At 38.7% G+C, this 27,473-nt stretch overlaps 1 protein-coding gene across 1 annotated transcript in view; it reads left to right on the top strand.

Moving 5' to 3' along the window:
• lrfn1 (leucine rich repeat and fibronectin type III domain containing 1) overlaps nucleotides 1–27,473 on the top strand; it is a 139,519-nt gene that overhangs the window by 73,593 nt on the left and 38,453 nt on the right. Inside the window, 1 exon segment of the mRNA XM_051861801.1 lies at nucleotides 13,685–13,772. The gene's annotated coding sequence lies outside the window, so the exon portion shown is untranslated.

Genomic DNA, 27,473 nt, shown 5'->3' with positions numbered 1-27,473 from the left:
AAGCAAATCACTGTCGGTTTGCCATATTTTTCAAAATATATCAAGCTAAAAGTTAAAGGTGGAATGTGCCAATCAGAACTGCTCATCAAACAGATATCCCCGCCCCCAAACTCATGTCATTAGTTGAGTCAGAAGTTGACATATATTGGCAGGCCACTCAAACTAACAGAAAGCATAACCGAGTTTCAGTGTTCAGGAGTTTATTACCAGCTTTATGTTTATTATTATTATTAGAGTTTATTATTAGCTTTATCTTTTTATTCTGGCTACATGTTCATCAGTGTATCCAATCTGACAAGATAGCTAATTGTTGGTGTAGTTACTACATTTTGCCTTTTCAGGATAGTGTATAATATAACTGGTCACGCTGCATTGTGGGATCCTGCGATTGTGGAATACCCATAAGCCCTTGCGCTTGATTAATTTAATTATGCATGCTAGGGCAATACATGGGGGATTCATGGAGACATGCACACAAGTTGTTCGCATTAATAGAGGTTTTAGCGCTATTTAGTGCTTTTGGTAAGTAGTTGTTGTGTTTGAAGTCACCGTTATGGTGATTAGTGTTCCCTTCGGCTGGGACCTTATTAACTTATTAATTAGTTTCCTCCCAACCAGTTTAATATTGTTACAGTAGAATATGACAGGTCGCCCTGCGCCACATTAGATAAAGTCGGATCATAATTTGAGATTGTTAAAAAAAATTGCCATTTTGCTTTTTCAGGATAGTGTATAATATGGGATTAACTTAAGTTTGGGATCAGTAAGATTTTTAATGTTTTTGAAAGAGTCTTTTCTGCTCACCAAGGCTGCATTTATGTAATCAAAAATACAGTAAAAATTGTGTACTATTTTTAGAATTTAAAACAGCTGTTTTCTTTGTGAATATACTGTAAAATGTAATTTATTCCTGTGATCAAATCTGAATTTTCAGCATCATTACTCCAGTCTTCAGTGTCACATGATCGTTCAGAAATCATTCTAATATGCTAATTTGCTGCTCAAGAAACATTTCTGATTATTATCATTGTTGAAAACAGTTCATATTTTTGTGGAAACCTTGATACATTTTATTTTTCGGGATTCTTTGGTGAATAGAAAGTTCAAAAGAACAGCATACATTTGAAATGTCAATTTTTGATAAATTTAATGCATCCTTGCTGAATAAAAGTAATTTCTTTCAAGCAAATCTTACTGACTCCAAACTTTTAACACAACACAATTTTAAGTCTGCATGGAGTATTTTTAGGAGTGTGTGTTCATGTTTTAATATCTTCTTACGGAGATGTGCATGAAAACAAGCGCCCCGTTTCATTTTGATAGTGATGGCAGCATGGTAAACATGTGCATGCACTATCCAGGTCACATGGTGTTTAATGCAGTTGTTTCTACATTTAGCCATAACAGGATGCAGAATATCCCACAATGCCTTTAGAGAGGTATCATAGTCCCCCGTCTCTCGGTTCAGGTCCTCAACTCCGTTTTGACTGTTTTCCTCCCATCTGAAGTGCGTCAAACAATTGTTTCCCGCATCCAACACGATGTTTTGAAGAGCGACAAAGTGAATATTTAAAAGTGCTCTTCTTTAACATTTCATCACAGGAGGCGCTCTGGGTTTCTGAAGGTGACATATTCCTCTGCAGCAGCTGCGATGCATAATGGATTCGTCCCTGGTGCCGAGCAGAGCGTGTACAGATGTTTAAGCAGTCCTGCAGGACTTCCTTCGTGCTTTGAAAGGCCGTATTTCTGCCAGAGAGGACAGCCGCCCGCAGCCCTCCAGCGTTTGCCTGTTTGCCACGTGAAACTGGCGAGAGGAGGGGAGTTATTAATGAGACGGGGTGACACAAACACATCGATCCTGCGAGAGCGTGCATGTAGGTGGGCGTACAGTATCTACAGGATCTAATTTTATCGCAGCTTTAATATTAGATGTTCTCTTCTCCCAGAAACATAATCTGATTATTTTCCTTTAATGCTCTCGCTCTCACCCTCTTCTTTTCTTCTCTAATTGACTAATTTTTGGCGCTCGTCCTACAGGAATTATCAACTGATCTGAATCCGAAATGGTAAAGACACGTGCACCATATGAAAGACAAATCGCAAGTGAATCTTTTGTAGAATACAGAAGATATCTCAACAGTGTCTCATTATACTCACAGGTACATGAATGCAAAGGTTCAAGCTCAGTTTTACTAACAAATTTCATCATGTTTTCCAGGATTAAAGACGCATAAAAGGGAAGTTGCGCTAGTCTTTTCTTCCCTATTGTGACGTATGTGAAACAGCTTCGCAAACAAGAACAAATGTAGGGCGGGGCTTGATTTTCTCCGTGGGGAATTGATTGGATGGTTGTGGTTTTCTATTGGTGGATCTCATGTGAGTGACAGGTTGCCCCGCCCTCATCATCAGAGATGCTGCAAGAGGGAGAGGAAGTTATTCTGATTCAAGATTACGAGGAACATGAATTTAAAATAATGATGTGCATGAATGAAACGTTTATAATAAATCCTGCAAAAAAGAAAAACAAGTACGGTCAATTTTGATTTCTATTATGCGATGTTGCATTCAGGGTTGTCGTAAGGGCCTCTATAGCGGTAAATACTGTCATGGTTGACGTGTATAGGAGCTACCTGAATAATCACACATCTGGCTTCATTAACCAGACTTCTGAAGGAAACTCTATCGCTCCACTGAGAACTGAGGTTTGTGCATGTTAAATGTGTAACATGGGACGCACTTCCAATGCGTTGACGTTCATGTGTAGTGTATGTTTCTGGCCTGAATCTCTCCGAAGCAAATGTGTAATGTCATATGACATTACAAATTAATGAATTTAATGCATTATGTACATGGTTAAAAATATGCTTGTACAAGCTGTTTTTCTGTGACTAAAGAGAGGGAAATGATTTATAAACAAGACTGAGCCTCGGCTTTGCAGTAATGTGAGCGTTGAAGCGTTGCAGCCCGTGTGAGGAATCACTGTAGCACAAAAACTGTTTGGACTTTGAGAGTCTGAAGCCAGAGGGCTTAAAGGAGACGAATGGAGAAAGTACACCACAGAACGAGACCAGAATGAGAAAAAGCTCTTCACACAGAGTTAAGGAAACTTCTTCAGACTGATTAGCAGAAAAATATGGAAGCTTGTTCCCAATTGTCTTTTAAATCGTTTTATTCCATTGCGGGAACAAGCTTCCATAGAAATAACATCTACAGAAGTGAAGCCCCCCCCCCCCCCCCCCCTATTTTTTCCCAAATTCCGTTTTAATTTTCCGGTATTATGTGGTGGTGGAGGGGGGTGAGCTCTGGGTAACATGATCATGCTTCACTTGTATAGTCTTGTATGTGTGTGCAACTAATGTTTTCAGCTAATGATTATTTCCTGTGAGTCATAGAGTAAAAGCATCAAAAATTGTGTCCTCATTGTTGATGTGCCAGATAAGTTATTTCAAATAATTTTTTACAGGCTCTTCAAATGGGCGATTCACCAGCTGCAAAACACAATTTCGTTTTAGTTGTGATATAATGTGTGTTAAACTCACAGCACATGCAGAGACAGAGTTTGCATTCAAATGTCAGATAATTTTAGCACTTATTGGAGACATTTGTACTCTAGAAAGCAATTTAGTTTAAATGTATTCATTACAAGGATTTGTTCTTGAGGTTCCGATGGAAATTTGCCCCTGCAACCTTTAGAAAATGATTTCTAGCTATTCTTATCCAGTTATCTCAAACAATCCTGCAGAGACTCTGATATATTCAGAACAGCCATCAATCAGTGTTTTCCATTTTCTTAATCATTCTTGCAAACAAATGTCCTAAACACTGGTTTATATACTAATTCACGAGTTTGTGTGTCCATATAATCTTAGCGTAAGTGGTAAACAGATTTGGCTTGCTGTCTGTTATAGAGGGGCTCAGAGAGGATATTCTACTCCAGCTCCGATTGCCCCCTATTACAGAGGCAAAAATATACAAGAAGTAGGAGAAGGGGAGGAGGAGGGATGCTGAAAGCACTAACAACGAGAAGTGGTAGAGGCTGATTTTATACTTTGGTATCAATTAGAAAATTAGATGGGCGTACTCCTCCTGAAATTACAATGATAACTTCAGTTGCCTTTCCAAATGCTTAATCTGTGTGTATGTGTGTGTGTGTGTGTGTGTGTGTGTGTGTGTTGACGTGTGTATGTTTGCGCAAGTGAGTGTGTGTGTGTGAGAGAGAGAGAAGCTTGTGAAGGCGTGTGGGTTTACCAGCATTAAACCACATTAAGATACATTAAGAGTCTGAGTTAAAACCGGTTCAAGCATCATGACTTCAGCATCATGGGAACACATCATAATCCTGTGGAGAGATTACACACATAATCTAGAGGAAATTACAAAAGCATCTTTAGGGAATTAAGAAATTGTGAAGCGTAATCCACAGCAGAAAATGCTCTTTACAGGAACACTGTGGCTGCTTTTCTTGAGCCAGCCTCAGTGTTTATCTTTCCAAACAGGATCTTTGAAAATCTGACATTCGTCCAAGAAGAACTATGAGGATGAACCAAGATTTTGTGTCGTAATTTAGCCACTGCCAAACAGCAGAATGAAGCCGCACACATTCAGAAGTACGCCGCAGCCTTACGGTCCTTCACAGGGCTCAACGGTATGAGCGTTTGCAACTAAAAATAGAAATGTGTGCGATTAAAAAATGATGGGTTAGGTTAGGGTTAGCCTAACTATTTAATACATTTTCATTTCACCCCTTTATGTGCTCCTGTATTTTTTAAATTAAGAGCAAATCATGTGCATCTTGGTGAAAAAAGTAACCATCGAGCCCTGGTTCTGCTGCGTGTCGACGTGCTGAGCGACTGTCGCAGGGCAGTAAAACACACCACCACAGAGAGACAGAAAGAGGTTGGAGGCTGGTTAAAACAGGTCACACTCAACCAACTAACCGGCCGCAGTACATTCATGCAGATGTTGTATTTATGAGCTCTGGGTTGTTGTTCTAACAAAAACATCCTCTAATTAAACATTAATGAGATTCCAGCACCTTTAACTCTACAATATTGAATCGCTCTGTGGATTTTCTTCTCTGTTTGGGAGTGACTTACTAAAAATAACCATTCCGATTTATTTCAGTGAGCCGGTTTAAAATCCAATTGAAAAACACAGCCATCCTGTACAGGGAATAAAATGAATCACTGAATATCTTTTTCATTCCCTGTACAAGACGGCACATTTACTTTATTATTCTTCCTCCTCCCCAATGGGAGTCTATGGAAGCCCTATGAACCGTAAGTAGGAAAATGATTAAATTTGGCACACTTGTAGTGATGGTAATAAATAGTAATCTGACCAACATTGGGGTCTTTAGTATCAACTCTATAGTGCCAACACCAGTTCAAAATTCACTATTGAAAATTGTTGTAACTTTTGAACCCTTTGATCTAGAAAAATGAAAGTTAGTTAACCAGAACACTCTCTTCATGCTGATCACATTCTATATCTTACATTAAGACTACACCAATTGCAGTAGTTGCCATTTTGAAAAGTCTCCTTCAAATTTTGTCCAATTTTCTCAATGAATGATGATCTTTGGACCAACATAATTTTGATATTCATCTCTGTTCAAAAGTTATGATGTGGCAAACTAAACGATGTTGACTCAAAATTGGTTCAGAGGCTGTATCATGGCAAAACTTTGATCAATCGAAACAAAACTTGGTATGCTTCATTGGAGCCATGACCTGAATGTCCATGCCAAATTTGGGATCAGCACCACCTACAGGTCATGTGATCTCAAAAATGTTAATCTTTTGAACAGATTGTGAGACAATCATGATCTGGGTGTCTGTGGATTCCTCGTGCCAGTTTTGCCAGGATAGGATGAATCATCGGTCTGCCATTTTGAAATTTGTCATAAATTGCAATATCTTTTAAACAATTTGACATAACGGCACAAAAAAAAAAAAAAAAAAAAAATGGTAGGGATTTCTGACAGCATGTCCTGAAGGTGCCTGAGAAGTTTAAACACTGTGCCAACTTGTGTTCCAGAAATAATAGGCTTTTTGCAAGAAAAACTGATAACTTTTGAAAACATCCAAATTTTGATATCTCCATGTTTTGATTTCTCTATGTTTTGAATCATTTTTCATTTTCCATCATTTTGCTTGTCCACCATTTTGAAGTAAAAGGCAACTCCTTCTACAAATTTGGTCCAATTTTGTCCTAAAATCATAATGCAAATAATATATTTATATATTGACATTTCATGTAAATGACATCGTTGATGTGCCAGATAAGTTTTCATGTAATTTCACAGGCTCTTTAAATGGGTGATTCACCAGCTGCAAAATTTCCAACTTTACTCTTTTGGATTTGACATCAATTGGTCAAGGGTCAGACCACTAGATGGTCAGGCCTAGATGTCCTAGATGTGTAAGTGAATGAAGGAATGAATGAATGAATGAGGCATTTATATAGCGCATTACTTTTGTACTAATGTACACCCAATCAAGGGGTCTCTCTTAAGTACCACCAGTGTGCAGCATCCACTTGGATGATGCGACGGCAGCCACAGAACAGCGTCACCAGTGAGCTCACCGCACACCGGCTATAGGTTGAGAGGAGAGAGAGTGATAGAGCCAATTCAATGGATGCGGATTATTAGGAGGCCATGATTGATGAGGGCCAGTGGAGGGAATTTGGCCAGGACACCAGGGTTACACCCCTACTCTATTACGAGAAGTGCCATGGGATTTTTAATGACCACAGAGAGTCAGGACCTCTGTTTAAAGTCTCCTCCGAAGGACGGTGCTTGTTAGAGTATAGTGGGTCCTAGGGGTGTTAGGACCCACACAGACCCCAGGGTGAGCGCCCCCTGCTGGCCTCACTAACACCTCTTCCAGCAGGTACCTAGTTTTCCCAGGAGGTCTCCCATTCCGGTAATGACCACGATCATCCCTGCTTAGCTTCAGTGGACAACCAGTCTTGGGCTACTGGGTGATATGGCTGTGGCACAAAGTGAGTTTGTTTTAATATCACCATCCAGCATGAAGGAAGAGAGAGAGAGAGATGGCGTTGATGCTGAAATATTCTGACACAGATGTGAAAATAACAGCCGGTCACCTTCGTACAAATTGGCGTAATAAACCTTCATTTGAACGACACCCTGGCAGATCAGTGACCGATTATTCTGGCATTAATGTTACACGCTTTAGATCTGCTCCCTGCAAAATAAAACATTCATATGGGTCGTACTGTGGCGATCGGCCAGGAATATTAAAACCTGACTGATGCAGAGACAAGAGAAGAACAAAGAGCTGTTACGGCATAAAGTCAGGCGTTGGAGGCGGACGTGTACCAACACTAATGAGCCTGTTGTCCGTGGATGGAGTGTTTCTGTGTGAAGTGGCACTCAATGAATTATGAGTAATATGTATGTGAGCTCACGTCTGTGAGCTGTGATCTGCCTGCCAACTTATAGAGCCATTACAACAACACAGACGATAAAACACACGTTAGACACGCTAGAGCTGCACATATGAGTGCGTGTACGTCTGCATCTCTAGATGAGTAGTCCAGGCACTGATCAGGGTGTTGTGCATTTTCAGTACAGCACCACCTAGTGGTGGATAAACTGTAAAAATGATTTAGGCTTTTATTCACATATAAACATTGATCACCGAACATGTTTACAGCATCCAAATTTTGGTCACGGAAACTCAAGCATGAGAGCCAATGAGGTACTTTCTCGTGTGTCAGGCAAGTACAGTTGACTTTCTCTTTATGTTCACTGATCAATGTGAATAAAAGCATTGGCATAATAAAAAATAATGCCAGAAAGATGTTCATAAATACCAGTAGTGACGATGTACAAGGATGTTGTCGTTGTCAGAATGTCCCATTGTGTAGTGATCCAGGGTCCCGAATTCATGTACGATAAACTGATTCACGACCTATGGTTCTGATTGAGACGCACCCCATGTTCAATGCACTGAGTGTGAAGAAAATAATTGTAGCTCTTTTTTGATGTCAGCAGATTTCACAGCTAAAGAGGTTATGGTGGGCGGAGCTTCTGAGTAATACACTGGCTATGCAGTAGAAATACTGTGCATAGTGTGTGTACTTTCTGTATGCAGAATGTCTGTGTGACATTTGATGTAATGTGTAGTATGCAAGAGAGATTGCTGCACTGGGTACTGTATCCCACAATGCAGTGTGCTTAACTTCACCTTCCACTTATTTTGTGACTAATGAACTGGATTTTTTTTACACATTATGTTATTGGATGGCCAAAAGTTCAGAAAAATTTGAATTAAAAAGGCAAAATAACTGATCCATGCATGCAATGTAAATGAGGTCATGCGACAACAATAGCATACTACTGTTTGAAGCAAGTAATATCAAAATCCCTTTCAAGAAAAGTCTGTTCACTCGGCATGTTTGCAAAGCCTCCGGGCAGCTATTTCGGGCATCCAAGACCAAGTCCTATTTGCTTGAATGGGGGAATCCTGAAATTTCAAAAACTGCTTGCCATACTCACATTTAAATAACATATTTCAAATCAGCAACCAAATCTGACATTAACTGCCCCATAAGTGTTGTTTCTTATGCTGAAATAGTGTTTAAAAAAGCTTATATTTCAGATTGGACAGTCATAAGAACAATGATGATGCATCCCAATTTGCATACTATCCATTCTAAAGAGTATTCAAAATTAGAATGAGTGTGTCCCAAATCATAGTAAGTTGAAATGAGTGTTCCAAAAATACCCGGATGGTCTACTGTTTCCAGTTAGAGTCCAAAGTGCAGATCCATAACAGCTAATATTGCCCACAACCCATTGCGTGTTGGACGAGGATTCGATTAGAACTACAAACAAATAAATTGTGTTAAAAAACGTCAAACATGGTGGATGTGCGAGACCGTTAAGTAGAGAGGTTTAGATAAAGGGGTTTGGGTGAATAATAATCAGTATCTATTCTGATGAAAAGGTATTTATTCAATGTTATCCACGTTATATTTCATCTGCAGCAGCATTGAGAATGTTTGGACATTCATTTTTAAATCCATCATTATGCAAACACACGAGATGCTCCACATGAAAGACCCACGACTGACAGATTACTACATTTCTTTCTGATGCAGTAGGAAAATAAATTAAACTGATTGTGGAGGATTTTAACTGTGACAAGATGATTGACAGGGCAGTTTAAACGGTGACAGGATGCACATAACTTAAGTGACAGAGCAGTCCGTTAAAGACGCAATTATGACGATTATGATATTCAAAAAAATGCATCCTTGGTGAGCAGAAGAGAGTTCTTACTGAACATCTTGCTGAAATTTAGGCTCAAATGAAAAGTACAGCAGCACCTAGTGGTGGATAAACTGTAAAAAATGATTTAATGTCATGCTTCTGCTCTATTTAGGTCCATTTGTTCATTCTGAGTGCAGAGAAACCCATTGTTATAAGGTCAGTCATATTGCCCTGTACACACAAAGATGGCAAACAGGTCATCTGCATCTTGTCAGTGTTTTTTGGCTTTGCTTTGAAGCCGACCCTGAGGGTCCCGATGAGCTGTGCTGGTCAAAAGTTAAATCTGCTCCTAACCTTTGAAGCGATTATCCTAAAATCATATTTCTGCTGGCGTCTGGAAGCTTGCGATTGTGCCGCAGTTGCAGTGGGTTCTCCGATGGCCCCGTAATTGCTGCTCGCAGCTGTATCTTCACATTTCAGTATGGAAGGTCACGTTTTCCATTTTTACTTTCCAAATCACAGGGATCCTCACCCTAATCCTGCAGAAGGGGATTTGAAAGCGTCCTGACTGTAAAGTGCAGCTCTGGGGAGATTTTTAAACTGCAAACACAAGGGGAGATTTGGCCCTCATTATGAGAGCTGGATAAGAGAGTATAATGTGGTGGCTTGAAGTGATGAAGAGAGGAATAGAGAGCGACGTATTTGAGGAGGAGAAAAGCACAAACAGCACAGGAGAGCATGAAGAGCTCACTTTGATCATCACAGCAACAGCGTTTAGAGATAGAAAGTGGCTTGTCCTGTTTGACTGCATGTTATCTTAGTGTCCCAGAGGAATGTGCGTGTGTGCGTGCGTGCGTGCGTGCGTGCGTGCGTGCGTGCGTGCGTTTCTAACACTAGACAGATTGATCATACAGTCAGCCTCGTAAGTTCTGAGCAAAGATGTTTTTGAGTCAATCACAGAGTAATTAGACTCTAAAAAGAAATCCAGGTGACCGCAATTAATCAAATTAAAAATTTGTGATCATGCAACAAATCAAGTTCCTCTAACTCAATGTAGTTTGTTGGTTGAACATAATTTCATTAGAAGTTGTCATAACTCAAAACGATTCATTTTTTTGTTTTTAGCCAAAACATTTTTAGAGAGTATAGTTGACAGAGAAAACTTGGCATAGAAGATGTGAATGTCCACTATAGCTCCCCATGTGGAAATACTGAAAATGCACATGTAATTGCATTGCTTTATGAAATGCTATCTGGCATTTCAGAATGCAATGATGCATGAAATTTAATTGTATGACTACTAGGGGTGCCACGAGATCTCACGAGGTTAAAATGTGACGAGGTAAAAAGCTGTCATTTTACTTTTTACAGAAATAAAAAAAATTAATTCAGTTGGATAACAGTCTCTTCAATCCCATCCAGCTCATCAAACACAAGCTGCAGAGTCGTACATAGTGCAGCAGGAATCAGAGTTCACTGATCACGTGATGAGAGTAAGTGACGAGATGACTGACGAGACCATGGCGGAGGATTCGTTGCACAACAGAGCCTAAAAGTGTCTGACAAATGACTTATCTTACAGAATGCGAGCTCAGCACCGCCGCTCCCTATTCACACGATTGCGAATTCGAAAGTGAAAGTAAAACGCAAACGCACATTCAAATATGATTTCAATACCCCGCATTTTGAAAGCGCCTCCCATGTGAATATCTCCCAATATGAAAGCTATCTTAGGCTGGACTGTGTAGTTGTAACCATCTCTCATCTCTGTATCATGCTTGAAGAAAAATTTGGTCTCTATTTGCACTTTGAATATTGAGAGAGTGCTTTGATTATGGTTGCACTTAATGTTTGCACTTAATAAGACTAAGAGAAATCTGTTATTCATTTTTATTTATACTGTTTTTTGTGGAAAGTTCAGTTAGGAGGTCAAAAGTTGTAGAAGCTCATAAATCATGTTCTAAGGTCTGAAGAGAAGCCAGTCAGTTGAGTTTGTGGCAAAACCTTTTACAGTGCTTGAATATTGTTGTATTTTACTGCATATGGTAATTCATACTCAGAAATTCATGCAGATGATTCATACTCATTTCAGATGCATCTGCAGATTATTTTTCTAGTCATGTATTTCGTCATTGAGGATTTCTTAAAAATACTGTGTAAAAATCTCATTCTCGTGAACTCAGTCTCCTGTCTCAACGGTCTCATCAGTCCCCTAATGATTACATTCACGTGTTTTCACACAGATTCTTAAATAACGATATAACGAAGTGACTCGTTATAAAGTACACACCGTGTTTGCAATGTTTATATGCATAGAGCATAAATTGTTTTGCTGGGGGGAAATTATGCTTATTGTCATATTTGCTGCTCAAGAAACATTTCTGATTATTATCAATGTTGAAAACCGTTTGTATATATATAGATATATATATTGTGGAAACCTTGATACATTTTGAAATAGAAATATTTTGTAACATTAATCTTTTGGAACAGCATTTTTAAATAGAATCTTTTTTAACATTATAAATGTCAGTTTTTATCAATTTTATCAAAAGTAAAAGTATTGATTTAAAAAAAAAAAAAAAAAAAAAAAAAAAATCTTACCCCAAACTTTTGAACAGTACATATAACTGTGTGTGTGTGTGTGTGAGTGTGTGTGTGTGTGTTTATCACTAACATTCTATTCTACTTTCATGCTGACTTTAAGTGTCCTTCAGAAATGGCAGATGCTTTTCTGTCATTATTCCGTAAAGATACTTTATAGTCTTGTGCTTACATGTGAAAGTTTATATTGCAGACATGATGCTGCCACACGCTGATCTGCACAAGATTCTGAACTTTTGCTCTCAGAACAGACTCAGAGAAAAGATCCTCCCATCAAAAGACACATTCAGCACTCGGCTTGTATAGAATCAAATCTCCTCCTCTTTATCTGAGCATCTCATTCTTCTGCAGGGTCTGTTATTAAGGCTTGAGATGAGTGATTCCGACACATTCAGCGTTGAGGGTAAATACACTAAACATATCACTTCAGAAGAACCACACTTATGCATTTTGCATGGGGTGGATGAATGGATGCTTTCAGCATATGTTCTGAATTACAAATGAGTGTCAGAGGAGAAAATAGAGAAGGAGAGAAGCTGTTTGGATGAAATAGGGTCATTGCAAAGTGTCACGCGAGACACGGGCAGCTGTCTTCTTAAGGACCATCTGATGGAACACTATACACTATTAGTTAAGCTCATGAGATACTTTATGTTAGTTCCTGTAGAGTTCAAACACACACACCAGACTTTTTAAATGGTAGTGTATCATGTTTTCCACAAAAATATAAAGCAGCACAACCGTTTTCAACATTGATATTGATCAGAAATGTTTCTTGAGCAGCAAATCATCATATTAGAATGATTTCTGAAGGATCATGTGACACTGAAGACTGGAGTAATGATGCTGATCACAGAAATAAATTATATTTTACTATATATTCACATAGAAAACAGCTGTTTTAAATTGTAATTTGATAGCACTAATATACCTGTGTGTGTGTGTGTGTGTGTGTACAGTATACACATAAATGTGTGTCTACTGTATAAATGTATACGGTATAAATAGTGCATACTAAGCATGCAAAGAAAATGGGCCAAAACAAAGTATCCTAGAAGATGATAAAATTACTACCCACCTTTCAAATGCGTGTGAACTCGTATCAGAAAACCGTTATTGATTATTACTGTGCTGTTGAGAGAAATCAGTCATGATTTGAATAATAACTAGATCTTTCTGAAGAAAATGTGAGTGGAGTTTAGTGTGCTGAACTGGAGTGATGTGGGTGTTTGTTTACTTGACCGAGTCAAAATTGTTGCTAATTGCAACTAGTAGTATAGTCGACTTAATAAACACAATTCATAATAATCCATGATGATGTGCTCTCAACACAAGCAGTTCAAACCCACTGTCATAATGTTGTTAATTTTTCATGATATTCTCTTTGGTCTCTTCTGTGCTGATGAAATATGAATAGCGTTGAGATGCCTGTTTCTCTGGAGCTCCAGTTATTGCACTTAGCATTATTTTTAGTTGTTATATAAACACTTCACAATGATGAATGTGTGTAAAAGCTCATAATATAGTCACAACACGACTGCTTAATAATTACTGCTGATGTCTGCTGCTCTTTCAATTCTCACTTATGTTTCAGTGAAGTATATGATATTTGCATTAAAATACCTTGGCAAAAATAAAAATAGACACGAATGAGACAATAGTACAAAAATAGTATAGAGCTATACAATTAATATGACCTGTCTCTTCTCTCATGTTAATGATGAAATCTGCATTTCTCTGTGTTATATATTTCTCTATGGATCATAAAGCAAGCATCGTCTCTCTCTCTCTCTCTCTCTCTCTCTCTCTCTCTCTCTGTTGTCATGGCTACAGGTGGCATCACTGCAGTTTCCCAGAAGCCCTTGAAAAGACAAGCAATGCCTTTTTGAGATGACTGACACTGGAACAAACTTCATATCTGGTGAGTGTGTCAGTTCACAATCACGCATTTCCTCTCTTGCTGCGTTTCTCAAAGCGCTGCAGATCATGGTGAACGGTAACATCTGCTGGCAGGTCCCCTGTCACTGGATTTCTGGGAAATAATGGATTGATACACGCAGACAGAAGGAACAACATTGTTTGCTTTCACACACACAGTTAGTGAAGACGGTCTCGTCCCCTGACAATCAAAACAGCAGAAAAACATAAAATAATATGGTCAAAACATTCACTTCCAGCCATCCTTTACTCTTCCTTATGTTGTTTTTAAACCTGTTTGTCTTCCATGCAACACAAATCAAACTGATTAGCAGAAAGTTCATGCTTCTCTTTCTGCGCAAGTGAATGAAGTCAATCAAAAAATAATATGCAAGAGACTGAAATTTAAGAAATTGAAGATATTCCCAAAGCTCTCAGATCTCATCACATTTAATAATAGCTAAAATTAGCAAAAGCAAAGGGGGGAAACTACTAAACCCATCAGTCTGTTCATCATACAAAGCTTTTGAATGGCTACTGAATAATTTTCAACATAGTGCACAAGTCCTATGCACATTTTATTATACTTTTATGGTGATTATTGTCATTTTAATACAAGACTCCCCAGCTGAATAGGGTAAAAAAATAACTAATAGACATCAGCATACTTCCCCAGTTGATTGATTACATTAAGAAGTGCAAACATTTTTTGCATTGCAAGTTTTCTGAAATGTTATGTTTAAATATGCAAATGAGGAATTATCTAATTAAATATGCATTAATTTGCATATAATTCTAGAACATAAATCTGAACATTAGATAAAGCCAGGTTCAGAATTCTTGTTTAATTTTATCGACATATTAGATTTAAAGGTTTTCACAGAGGGGATTTTGGATTTCTCTTTTTATCACTCCATAAATCAGAAAATACTGTCAGCAGCCAGGAAAAAAAGCATTTTCACCATGTTTTTAGGAATAAAATGTTGAATATATATCATGGGAATGATATATGAACAAACCCCTCAGTAAAAACCTTCAGTATATAGATGGGAATTAAACTGTAAATTTTAGTGTATGTAAGTGCTGCTGAAGTGGAGAAAAAAACTCACAGCCTTTAAATAAATGTATTGTCATTGAAATCTACAGATGCAAATTGAGAAAGTGCAATAAAATAAACACTTAAAAGTGTATTTTGGATGTTTTCCATCTACTAGTATGAAGCAACATGTTATGAAAAGCCAAGTAGACACATAGCTCAAAATTGACCAGTGCATGAAAAAGCTGAAAAAAATGTTTCTGCCTGTAGTGCCTCATTTTTGAAGGAATCACTTTCATTGCATGCAAAAGTGCAGCAGGGGCGTCTTGTTTTGTGTTTTAATGGAAGAAAAGAAACATCAGGGTGAGTAAACGATGACCGATTGTTCATTTTTGGCTGCACTGAACCTGACAGCATGTACTATATGTACTACAACCAATCCTTCATCCACACTAATCACATTCCAGCAGTTGAGTGTGTCCGTGCAGAGAGGAGTGGTGGGCAGACGGCAGTCTGATGTTTTCCTGTAAGCTCTGAGCTGTGGTTTCTGTGGTCTGTAGAGGAGAGCAATAGAAGCGGACAGATGGAGGTTGAAAGCTATGACATCATTTCTGACCACCTTATCATCTCTAATGTGTTACACGCCTTTAACTGCAGGACTAATCGCCCGACCACAGGGTTTCTGCTTTGAGTTCATGAGTCTGTAGTAAATATGAACAACAGGGTGCAGCTTGGTTATGTGACAAGATTGCTGAAAGAAGCAAGCAATGGCATGAAGCACCAGGTTTGCAGGTGAATTGTCCCAGTGATAATTGTGCTTCTGTAACCCCTCTGGTTCTACTCACCCCCAGATTCAAACCGGCATTTCCGGCATGGCAGTTAACAAGGACTCTAAAGACCTCTGGAGCATCTCTTGAGGCCTTACTAGCTGGCCTCCGTTACACTCACTCCCATCCGGGTCACGGCACCAATGTAACCTCTCTGGTTCCACTACTTTGGGTAAAAGCATCTAACTTAGTCTAGATTGCTCATTCCTGGTCTCAACATGCAGATTGCATGTCCTTTTTCTAGGCCTGCTGCATAGTCAATGTGAAATCAACATTTACTTGCTTAAAACATGTTCCTGGTTTTAATTGTGCACAATTCATTAATGCATATTTTTGTACAATTATTAGACAGTTTCATCAACATTTAAAAACAAATTTTCTTTTGTGCAAATTTTACATTTACATCACCTAGGCTGAGTGGACTGTTGTTTAATTTTAATGCAAAGTCCCACACTCTGTTTTTCTCTGATTGAATATCTTGTTAAATTCTGAAATACACATTAAAGAAGTGAAAACAGAAAAAAATACTTCTGGAACCAACGCAGCTGATAAATTGGGCGGACACTGTTGCACTCTATGGCATTTATGTTAAACATGGAACCAATATGACTGGTTGATTGGTTGCTAAGAAACAACTCAGGTCATTGATTAGTTTATCCAGCCACTGTGTTTGACCAATCAGAATTCCACTGAGGTCACTTAAGCAGGATCCAATTAAAGCAGATTTACAGCAGACGTGACGAAGCTTGTCAAGTCCAGGCTGTTTCCCTGAGGATTTGAGATCCACTTTAAGATGATGATTCATCCTCCTCCTCCAGCAGATATTACACTCCATCAAATAATCTTCATCAATAAAAATCTAGAGTTGCTTTTACTTTGGCAAAACGTGTTGCATTAGCTTTTTATAGATCGGCAAGGCGTCTTTATCCTGTGATATCAGCGATCGCGGCTAATGCCTTCAAAGCAACAGCAGCATAAAGCGCCGCTGCCGGAGGATGATGTTTAAGCAGACAGACGTTTGTAACTTCCCGCACCAATCATGAAGTATTCATTACCTGCTTCAAGGCATAACAGCTTATTGTATTATTCATAGCAAAAGCTCATGGGTTTATTCTCTAGAATATTGCGGTTTACTCGCTCATCAAGGTGATGGAGACAATCGTGTATGTGCATTCATAATGAAATTCATTAATAGATGTCAGAGACATGCAAACTTCACAAACCATGTCATTGTCATTGTGACAAAAATAGAGAGGTTTTGGCATTGAAGTTTACTTCAGTGGTCTAAGTGAAGATTACTGGTATAGTATCTTTAAAGTTTACTTCTAGTTTAGCATGGGTAGTTTTCTGCAGTTTACTAGTACAGAATCTTAGTAGTAGTCTACTATAGTGTAGTATGTGTGAAGTTAACTGGAACAGTATCTGTCATTTATTTCAATTTTTTTGTTAAGTTTAGTGGTATTTTTAAGGTTTACTGAGAGCATTGGTTTACTATATAACAGTACTAGTCAAATTTACTGGTATGATGCATCTTTCGAGTTCACTAATAGTCCTACTAGTGCACTATGTTTACTGTTAGAGCATCTTCACTAGGAGGTCTATAATAGTATGTGTGACATTTACTAGTCAAGTGTCTGTCATATTCCTTCAACAACACTTTATGTGTTGAGTTTTCTCAAAATTTCTCAAGTTCACTATAACAGTATTGGTCAAATTTACTGGTACAATAGTATGATGTCAAGTTTAGTACAGCATTATCTACCAGTTGTTTGATTAACATGTCAAATGAGTGCATTAGTGAAGTTTTACTAACGTGTGTTGCTTTGCTCTCATGTATGCTGCGAGAGATGAGGTAATATCCAGAGACATGCGGCTCTCTCAGGGTGAAGTGCTCAAATCCTCATAAATATGAGCGATCTGGGATTTGATTGATATCGTGGCTAAAAGCTTTCCTGCTGCGCTGCCAAGACTCTAAATCTGAGGGGCCATTTTCTTTGTGTTGGGTTTTACTTGTTGTGTTCAGTCCTTTCACTGCAACGCTGTGGACATTCAGCTCCATTAGACACAGATACTGCCCGAACAGAACACAAACTAGTAGTTATACAGTCTGTACAAGATAAAAACATATGTTTTATATACTGTATACAGGATTATGCTGGACTCAAGATTTTTGTATTTGAATTGCATATGAAATTTCCATTCACAGTTTTAACAAACATATATGATGCATATTTGCCCATCACACATAAATGAAATGGCTAAAATTTCTGTAATAGTACTAATAAAGTGAATGTGTTAATATAAGTCTTTGGTGTCCCCAGAATGTGTCTGTGAAGTTTCAGCTCAAAATACCCCACACATAATTTATTATAGCTTGTCAAATTTGCCCCTATTTGGGGGTGAGAAAAGACATGCCATTTTCGTGTGTGTACCTTTAAATGCAAATGAGCTGCTGCTCCCGGCCCCTTTTCCAGAAGAGGGCAGAGCCTTTACAGCTCACGCTTTGGATACTCCAGCAACAACAAAACTGGAGAATCTCATACAGCCAAAATGTCAGAAATTGTAAGTAGTGGTATAAATGTAATTATTTTCACATTGAACATGAGCAGAATAAATGTAATTATTTTCACAATTAACATATTTATGCTGATTCTAAGCCATTTTAATAAATGCATTTTGAAAATAAGATTATTTAAATAAAATCAAATAGACGCAAATAATAATAAACTATGCAATGATTTTTTGAGTGCATCTTACCCTTTTTTTTTTTTTACTTGTTTCATTATGTAGGATGAACAAATATGCATTACATCAAGTTTATTAGTTTTTTATGTTGAAACTGTAATCCAAATACATAAATCGTAAATGTATGCATCACATGTAGGAGCATTACTGCTTGCACCTGGACATATTTGACAGGATTATACAGCTAATCTTGTAAACACTGTTCTCTTGAATACATTAAGTAATTGCCATGAAAGTATACAGTCAGCTGGTGTTTATCACTAAATAAACCCCTTCAGTATCAGAAAAGAAACTTCCACTTTACTATATATTATCCCTTAAATAGCAGGATATTTATAAAAAAAAAAAAAAAAAAAAGAAGAAAGAAAAACAAAACACTAAAGAAAACTCAACGGACCTTTGAAAAAAATAAAGTCGCTTAAAGTCACTTGTTTGTAGATTTATGTCTCTCCTTGCACATTTTGTGTTGGTGAAAGGGCAGCTGGGTGTTTTCATTCCTGCGTGTGGTGCTGTAGTTTATCTGTGGCTGCGTGTGTGTCCACACTCCTTATCTCTGAACCTGAACTGTTCCTATCAAATCTCAAGCGGCCCAGATCCGCTGCTGTATCCATAATCGACCCTTCACATCCTCACATCACCCTGAGAGCTCGAGCAGATAAAAGCTCAAGTCTCTCACAGTTATTCTGTGTGAGTATGAAGAGACCTTGAGGAGTAACAGATTATTTGGAACGGATCAGGGGTGTGTGAAACTGACAAAAATATCTCAGTATTTTCTGGGGTTTTACTGATATCGATTCAGTTTGAATTGCACCATGACGAGCAGGATTCGAACCAGCATGGGAGGTGGGCACGCTAAAAAGGATGGAGCCTCTAGCGTCTGTCGCTAGCTGGCTTCTTGAGTTCGGGGGAGTGAGGTTTACCCACAGAGCTCTTAACTAGCCTCCATTACACTCACCCCCCTAAACCTCACTCCCATCCGGGTCACGGCACCAATGTAACTCCTCTGGTTCTACTCACATTGCTCCGATTCAGTCTTAAAAAGATTGAAATAGTATTAGTAAATAGTTGTAAAGAAAATTGGCCCTTCACATCATTGGTTAGTGAACATCACTCTACATTTTTTCATGCACAAACTATGCATTCTGATGCATACACATACTACTGAGTCTGACATTCCTGATTTGAATATTTTCAATCATTTTCTGTTCTTGGCTGCTCTATTTTATATATAATTTTGGCAATATATAGGAACTGTTGAATAAATGAGTGATCTTAAGATGAGTCCCTGTAGTCATCCAATTTGACTTTCATTTGCTGATTACTATATATTATAAACTTGACAGATGATTTTTATAAAATGTAGTTTGATCACTATCTTCTCGGTTGTTTAAAAGATTAAGTCAGTTATCAAATGTTAAAAAAACAATATCTTATTTGCAATAGTGCTGATATTGGGGGAAAATTTTACTCTTGCTCATGTGATGTTGCTTAACTGTATCATATAGAAAGATAAAAAACTCATACGGCGCAATTTTGCCCTCACATATTTTGGGCTCATTCTAACTGCATTAATCTACATCACACAGTGCAAACGAACGCTATCAAGACTGTTTATGCTTGTTTTTTGTTATGTGAGTGACATAATTGATAATGTCAGCTTCCAAATAATCAAAACAACAATTACGATATTATCATAGACAATACAATACATATTACACACCCGTAGAACAAATACTAAAAACCTCTATTCCATTTCTTAGGTTATTTTTTGTAAAAATGGGGAATTTTAGCAGGATAACAATTTTGTACATGGCTGAATGTGTGTGTTTCAAGAAGATCTTGTTTTAGTTGAATTTATTTTATAATAATAACTGTAGTAATTATAGTATTTGGCAGAAACTGTGTTTGCCATGGTGAATTTCTAAGGGTTAAACAATGGTTAGATGTTTTAAAACAAATGGTTGTGTGCTGCTGTCAATCAAGCTGTCTATCAAATGCACTGACTTTTGTTTGTCAGTGGTAATTATATCAATCAGATCACATCAAATGTTGAAAATACAGTTTCCAGCAGTAATAAAAGACAGAAATCATCAGTATCTGATTAACTCCAGTGTCCTGATTAGGCGTATAACAGGGCTCTTTGTGTCTGGCCCTGTAGGGGTCACAGTTTCAAACCCCTTCATCTTCATTAGACAATCAGAATTAACTGCGCATGAGAAAAATGACTAATTATCACCTACTGACTTGCTCATTAAAGCTAGGGTAGGCAAAGTTTTTCATAAGCACTTTGTTATAGTGGTTGAAACTCTCTTCACATCCTGATAGCAATCAATAATAGAAGTGATCTAAATATTGAAAAATTATATATTCTGTGGAAGCCTCAGGATCAAAAAATGTTGCATTTGGTTCATTGACTACTATTATTATGCCGTGCATGGGTTTATCTCCCCCGAAAGTGTAAACATTGAGCCTCCCAGACAGCATTAAAATATTGAGTCCACTCAGATCTGTCAATCGCCTTCCAGCTCAACCAAATTCACTGCATTTACACCTTCAAAGATTAAACGGGTCATGAACACATCAAAGCGAATGGGGCATTGAGAAGCTACACGCTACAATGATCGCTTCAATACAGCATCATCATGCACCCATTTAGAAAGACAAATGTTCCAATTTATATTGTTTTCTTTGACTTGTCCAGTGTAGACAAACTCAAAGAATGCTCCCGCTGCAGATACGCTGGATGGGTTTATTACAAGCGAGACGCTCGCAGTCGCTCTTCACAGCGTTGGCCTACACAACTGCTAACTCATGACACGTACACTATATTGCCAAAAGTTTTGGGACGCCTGCCTTTACGTGCACATGAACTTTAATGACATCCCATTCTTAATCCGTAGGGTTTAATATGGAGTTGGCCCACCCTTTGCAGCTATAACAGCCTCAACTCTTCTGGGAAGGCTTTCCACAAGGTTTAGGAGTGTGTTTATGGGAATTTTTGACCATTCTTCTAGAAGTGCATTTGTGAGGTCAGGCACTGATGTTGGACGAGAAGGCCTGGCTCACAGTCTCCGCTCTAATTCATCCCAAAGGTGTTCTCTCGGGTTGAGGTCAGGACTCTGTTCAGGCCAGTCAAGTTCCTCCACACCAAACTCTCTCATCCATGTCTTTATGGACCTTGCTTTGTGCACTAGTGTGCAGTCATGTTGGAACAGGAAGGGGCCATCCCCAAACTGTTCCCACAAAGTTGGGAGCATGGAATTGTCCAAAATGTCTTGGTACGCTGAAGCATTAAGAGTTCCTTTCACTGGAACTAAGGGGCCAAGCCCAACCCCTGAAAAACAACCCCACACCATAATCCTCCCTCCACCAAACTTTACACTTGGCACAATGCAGTCAGGCAAGTACCGTTCTCCTGGCAACCGCCAAACCCAGACTCGTCCATCGGATTGCCAGACAGAGAAGTGTGATTGGTCACTCCAGAGAACACGTCTCCACTGCTCTAGAGTCCAGTGGCGGCGTGCTTTACACCACTGCATCCGATGCTTTGCATTGCACTTGGTGATGTAAGGCTTGGATGCAGCTGCTGGGCCATGGAAACCCATTCCATGAAGCTCTCTACGCACTGTTCTTGAGTTAATCTGAAGGCCACACAAAGTTTGGAGGTCTGTAGCTATTGACTGCAGAAAGTTGGCGACTTCTGCGCACTGTGCGCCTCAGCATGCGCTGACCCGCTCTGTGATTTTACGTGGCCTACCACTTCGTGGCTGAGTTGCTGTTGTTCCCAATTGCTTCCACTTTATGATACCACTAACAGTTGACTGTGGAATATTTAGTAGTGAGGAAATTTCACGAATGGACTTTGCACAGGTGGCAACCTATCACAGTACCACGCTTGAATTCACTGAGCTCCTGAGAGCGACCCATTCTTTCACAAATGTTTGTAGAAGCAGTCTGCATGCCTAGGTGCTTGATTTTATACACCTGTGGCCATGGAAGTGATTGGAACACCTGAATTCAATGATTTGGAGGCGTGTCCCAATACTTTTGGCAATATAGTGTAGTTACGCAGCTAAAAATATTTGCTAATATGTTGGACCTTCTACTGAAAGTAGCTACTTTTACCCATTGAGACATGCCTTAACAAGCACTATAAGAGCTGTGATTGTGATGTTTGAGTTGAGGGAGGCGTGATGTGAGAACGGGGGCATTTGCAAAATATGCTGTATTTTTGTCATTCCGCTAGATGCCACTAGTGCCGCAGAAACTACATACTTCACCTTTAACTTAGTGGCATGCTATCATCAAACTCTATTGTAACCAATGATAAGTCGAGTCTCTCATTTGCTATTTGTGTTGCCGTTATTATGTGCTGAATGTGTAGAGCGTCCCAAATCAGTCTCATACCAGACTTCTTTTCTTGAAGGTATCTGCTTTGGGTTTGGAGCAGAGCTGTTGTGTCCCTAACCTGTCAAAAGACTTGAAAAGCTCTTATTTTAAACATTGATCTTGATAGTTATAAATATTTTACAAGGTCTTCTGGTATGGCACTTGCGATACAATCCACAGCATCTCCCTACAAAATAAAGCATGAGTAGAGATGTCACTCTATCACAGGTGATGGAGGGGTTTCCTGTGCAGTTCACGCAGGGGCACAGGTGACCGAAACACATGTCACATGTCATGTCTTGTGGGCAGGTGGGCTGGCAGATGGTCATGTAAACACACAGATGGCCAAAAAAACCCAGAGCTGGATCAATAACATCACATGGGAAATCTTAGCACAAAAAGAAGCTTTTTTATTTTTTCAAAGCAGTGTCACGTGATCCTTCAGAAATCATTCTAATATGCTGATTTGGTGTTCAGTTTTTTTGTTCTCCTCCAACATCATGCCATATAGAGACACTTTTCACTGTCTTATCAGGTCCCAGTGGATAAAATTAAGTCTTGGCCTTCAATTTTCTCTTGTTGAATAGTCTGTTTCAGTCTGAAATGTGTCAGATTGCAGAGGTCAAACGGGTTACGAATGCCATTTCATATTGATTTAAGTCATTTAGCTTCTTTTCAAATCCTGCGATCAGTGTTCACAGTCCAGATGAAGTGCGTTTGCTTGTCACACGGCCGAATGTTCTCTCAGAAGCGCTCGAGTGCTTCAGAAACCCAAACCCAACATCATTAGAGATGTCTCACTTCTGGGTGTCATTTAACGGGTTTTATTTCACACTATTGCTGAGTCTTGCTGCGGTATTTCATCATGCTGGCGTTAATGCTGACTCTGTATGTTTAGGAGGTGGTCCGGCTCGCTTTCCAAATGTCATGTGCTAACTAACCCAAAACAAATGTGTTAAATGTGCAGTGAGTCCATGTTCACCGACTCATGGATGATTACAGTCTCCTTCACCAGCTGTCGACTCCTCCTAATTACAGCTCTGACATCAATGACAGCAAATCTCAGAGAGTGTAGCAGAGGAAATTGCACAAATACAGAAAGGAGGCGGAGCTGCTTTTCTAGATGGATGAGCGTCTGGTTATGTGTTAGTGATGTAATTCCTGTGGGCTGGAGTGAGCGCCATGTAAACAGTACTTTATGGGTAGTTACATCACATCTCGTCCTTGTGGCTTTCTGATAACAAAGCAAAAGTAACTGGGTCTGTGTGTGTGTGTGTTAAGACTTTAATGCTAATGCGGGTTTTAAGGGCGCAGGTTTTAAGGGCGTTGTACAAACTTAAAGGGATAGTTCACCCAAAAATGAAATTTCTTATGTCGTTCGTTTTACAGAAGTACGAAGACCTGCACATGACATGAAGGAAAAAAATAGTAGGCTAAATCGTGCGAACGATTTACTAATTCTTTCCCTCGATTTGCTAAATCATGCGTATGATTTACGAATTAGTAAGTCGTGTACACGATTTAGAAAATCGAGGGAACGAATTAGTAAATATTGCGCACGATTTAGCAAAGCGAGGGAACGAATCAGTAATTCGTGCACACGAATAAGAAAAATTGAGGGAGCGAATCAGTAAATCGTGCTCATGATTTAGCAAAGCGAGGGAACGAATCAGTGATTTGTGCACACGATTTAGTAAATCGAGGGAACGAATCAGTAAATCGTGTGCACGATTTAGCAAAATCGAGGGAATGAATAAGTAAATCACATGCACAATTAAGCAAATTGAGGGAACGAATCAGTAAATCGTGCACATGATTTAGCAAATCGAGGGAACGAATAAGTAAATTGTGCGCACGATTTAGTAAATCGAGGGAACGAATAAATTGTGTGCACGATTTAATAAATCAAGGGAACAAATAAGTAAATCGTGCACACGATTTAGTAAATCGAGGGAACGAATAAGTAAATCGTGCGCGCGATTTAGTAAATCAAGGGAACAAATAAGTAAATCGTGCACACGGTTTAGTAAATCGAGGGAACGAATCAGTAAATCTTGCGCACGATTTAGTAAATCGAGGGAACGAAATAGTAAATTGTGCGCACAAATTCCTTTTTTTCCCCTGCATGTCATGTGCAGGGCTCCGTACAAAAGAAAAAAGGTCATACAGGTTTTGAATGACAGAATGTTCAGTTTTGAAAGGAAAAAAAAATGGTGTAGGAAAAATCTTTGTTTTATTTACAACTTCAAAAAAAACATTTTTATACAGTGTATCCCTTTAAAATGTTTTCCTGCAGTGCTGCACTCAGTATTGAAGTTTCCTTCAAATGTCTTTGGCTGTCAGTATTTGACCTGAAACTGACTGTAGAAGAAGACAGTATATGCTAATACCCACCATAACTCCCTTGCGGCACATTATGAATCACATTCTGACATATTTTGAAATGCAAAACGTGAAATTGAGCTTGTAGCTAGGAGCGTTTGCATTCAGGACTTGTTTTTTTTTCAGGCTTCATGATTATACATTTAAAATCATGGGATTCTACCTTGCCAGGCTTCCATTTTTTAGTGTATTGTTTTAAACTGATGCATGAATTGAAATGATTTACAGCTCATGTTGCGTTTAAACCTGAATATTGCCTTTAAAAGTCTGAACTTCCTCTTATAATCACAGAACCGGCTGCAGAAATTAACATTCTGAGTCTCCCGGTTGTTGTGAGGTCGCAGGCCCCCCTCTAGTCGCCCTGGGGTCATCCGTCATGGTCGTTCTCGGGCTTTAATCGGGAAAGACTGGTGTGAGGGCATTCTGGGTCCCAGCCTGACTCACTAAACACCAACCACACAATCCTGTGTGCCGCTGATTATAGTTGAAGCCTCCTTGTTGCTCTCAATGACTCGCATGAGTCACAGTCCAGGACAGCTGCTGCTCCTGGGGATGTGCTGTTTGAGTTTTCTAGCTTGGCAGCAGTTTAAGACATCATACATGTGCTCCAAGGCAGCTCCCAAAGTTTAGTCTAGTCAAGTCACCTTTAGTGCTTGGACCTTGGGAGAAACCAGGCTCAGTCAGGTTAGCAGCATTAAGATACCTTCATTTGGCCAAAACAGAGATAAAACAGAGCTGCATGTATCCTGTTGAGAGATGTCAATCCCAGAAGTGAGGAGCACGTGTGGCTTGTGGAGGTGACGTTTCAAATCAGTTCCATTTAAGTTGTCTTAGAAAGCAGCTGCCTATGTAGTCCAGCTCATTATGGTTTGGAGCAGATCTAGTGTGTCGTGTTCAGTTCAGCGCGGTCCAGCAGCTCTCCACACCTTCATGACAACATGAAACACATGATTTGGACTTGAACAAATTAAGTTTCTTGAAGCTCTGAAGAGAGGAGCTGTTAATTGGAATGGGAGCAACTGTGTTCTTTCACTTCCTGTTTTTCAGTTTATTCATGAGAGAATATCTGGATACAGTGCACACATCCTGTTGTCTGATCTATCTATCTATCTATCTATCTATCTATCTATCTATCTATCTATCTATATATCTCTATTGTTCTATTGTTCTATCGTTCTCTGTCGCTATCTATCTCTATCTATCTATCTATCTTTCTGTCTGTCGCTATCTATCTATTGTTCTATCGTTCTGTCTGTCGCTATCTATCTATCTATCTATCATTCTGTCTGATGCTATCTATCTATCTATCTATCGTTCTATCTTTCTGTCTGTCGCTATCTATCTTTCTGTCTGTCGCTATCTATCTATTGTTCTATCTATTGTTCTATCGTTCTGTCTGTCGCTATCTATCTATCTATCTATCTATCATTCTGTCTGATGCTATCTATCTATCTATCTATCTATCTATCGTTCTATCTTTCTGTCTGTCGCTATCTATCTATCTATCTATCTATCATTCTGTCTGATGCTATCTATCTATCTATCTATCGTTCTATCTTTCTGTCTGTCGCTATCTATCTTTCTGTCTGTCGCTATCTATCTATCTATCTATCTATCTATCTATCTATCTATCTATCTATCTATCATTCTGTCTGATGCTATCTATCTATCTATCTATCTATCGTTCTATCTTTCTGTCTGTCGCTATCTATCTATCTATCTATCTATTGTTCTATCTATCTATTGTTCTATTTATCTATCTATCTATCTATCTATCTATCTATTTATCTATCTATCTATCGTTGTTGTTCTTTATCTTTTGTTCTGTCATTCCATCCATCCATCCATCTTTCTATATGAACTTTCAAATAAACTTTGCTTTTGTGTGTAAAAAATGTCTTAATTTATGTTAATTTCAATTTTTTTTTTCTACTTTGTTACACTGAAATTTGAATTGCAATTCTCAATTCAAACTCAATTCATATTCAGTAATTCTGGCAATTTCAGCTGTTCTGTTGACCACATAATGAAATCTGGTTGTTTGTATGTAACTGTAGGTCCAGTTCAACATCCACAACAGAGCTTTTTTTAGCCAACATTGTGTGAATATAAAAGGCACTGAAACGTGTTACAGAAACAGTAGTGTTTTGTTTAGATTGTAGTTAAGACCAATAATTGGGGGAAAGCAGAGGTGGAAAAGCAGCATTATACAGGAAATATTGTGCTTGCCATAGCAAACACCACTAACAAACAAGTATGTTCATCTCTGTATACACTCACACACACACACTGCAGTCCAGTCCTATTAGTCGCCACATTCTCTCAC

Source organism: Ctenopharyngodon idella, chromosome 15, assembly GCF_019924925.1.
Source record: "Ctenopharyngodon idella isolate HZGC_01 chromosome 15, HZGC01, whole genome shotgun sequence".
NCBI lineage: Eukaryota > Metazoa > Chordata > Actinopteri > Cypriniformes > Xenocyprididae > Ctenopharyngodon > Ctenopharyngodon idella.
This window is presented reverse-complemented; position numbering and strand designations above follow the sequence as displayed.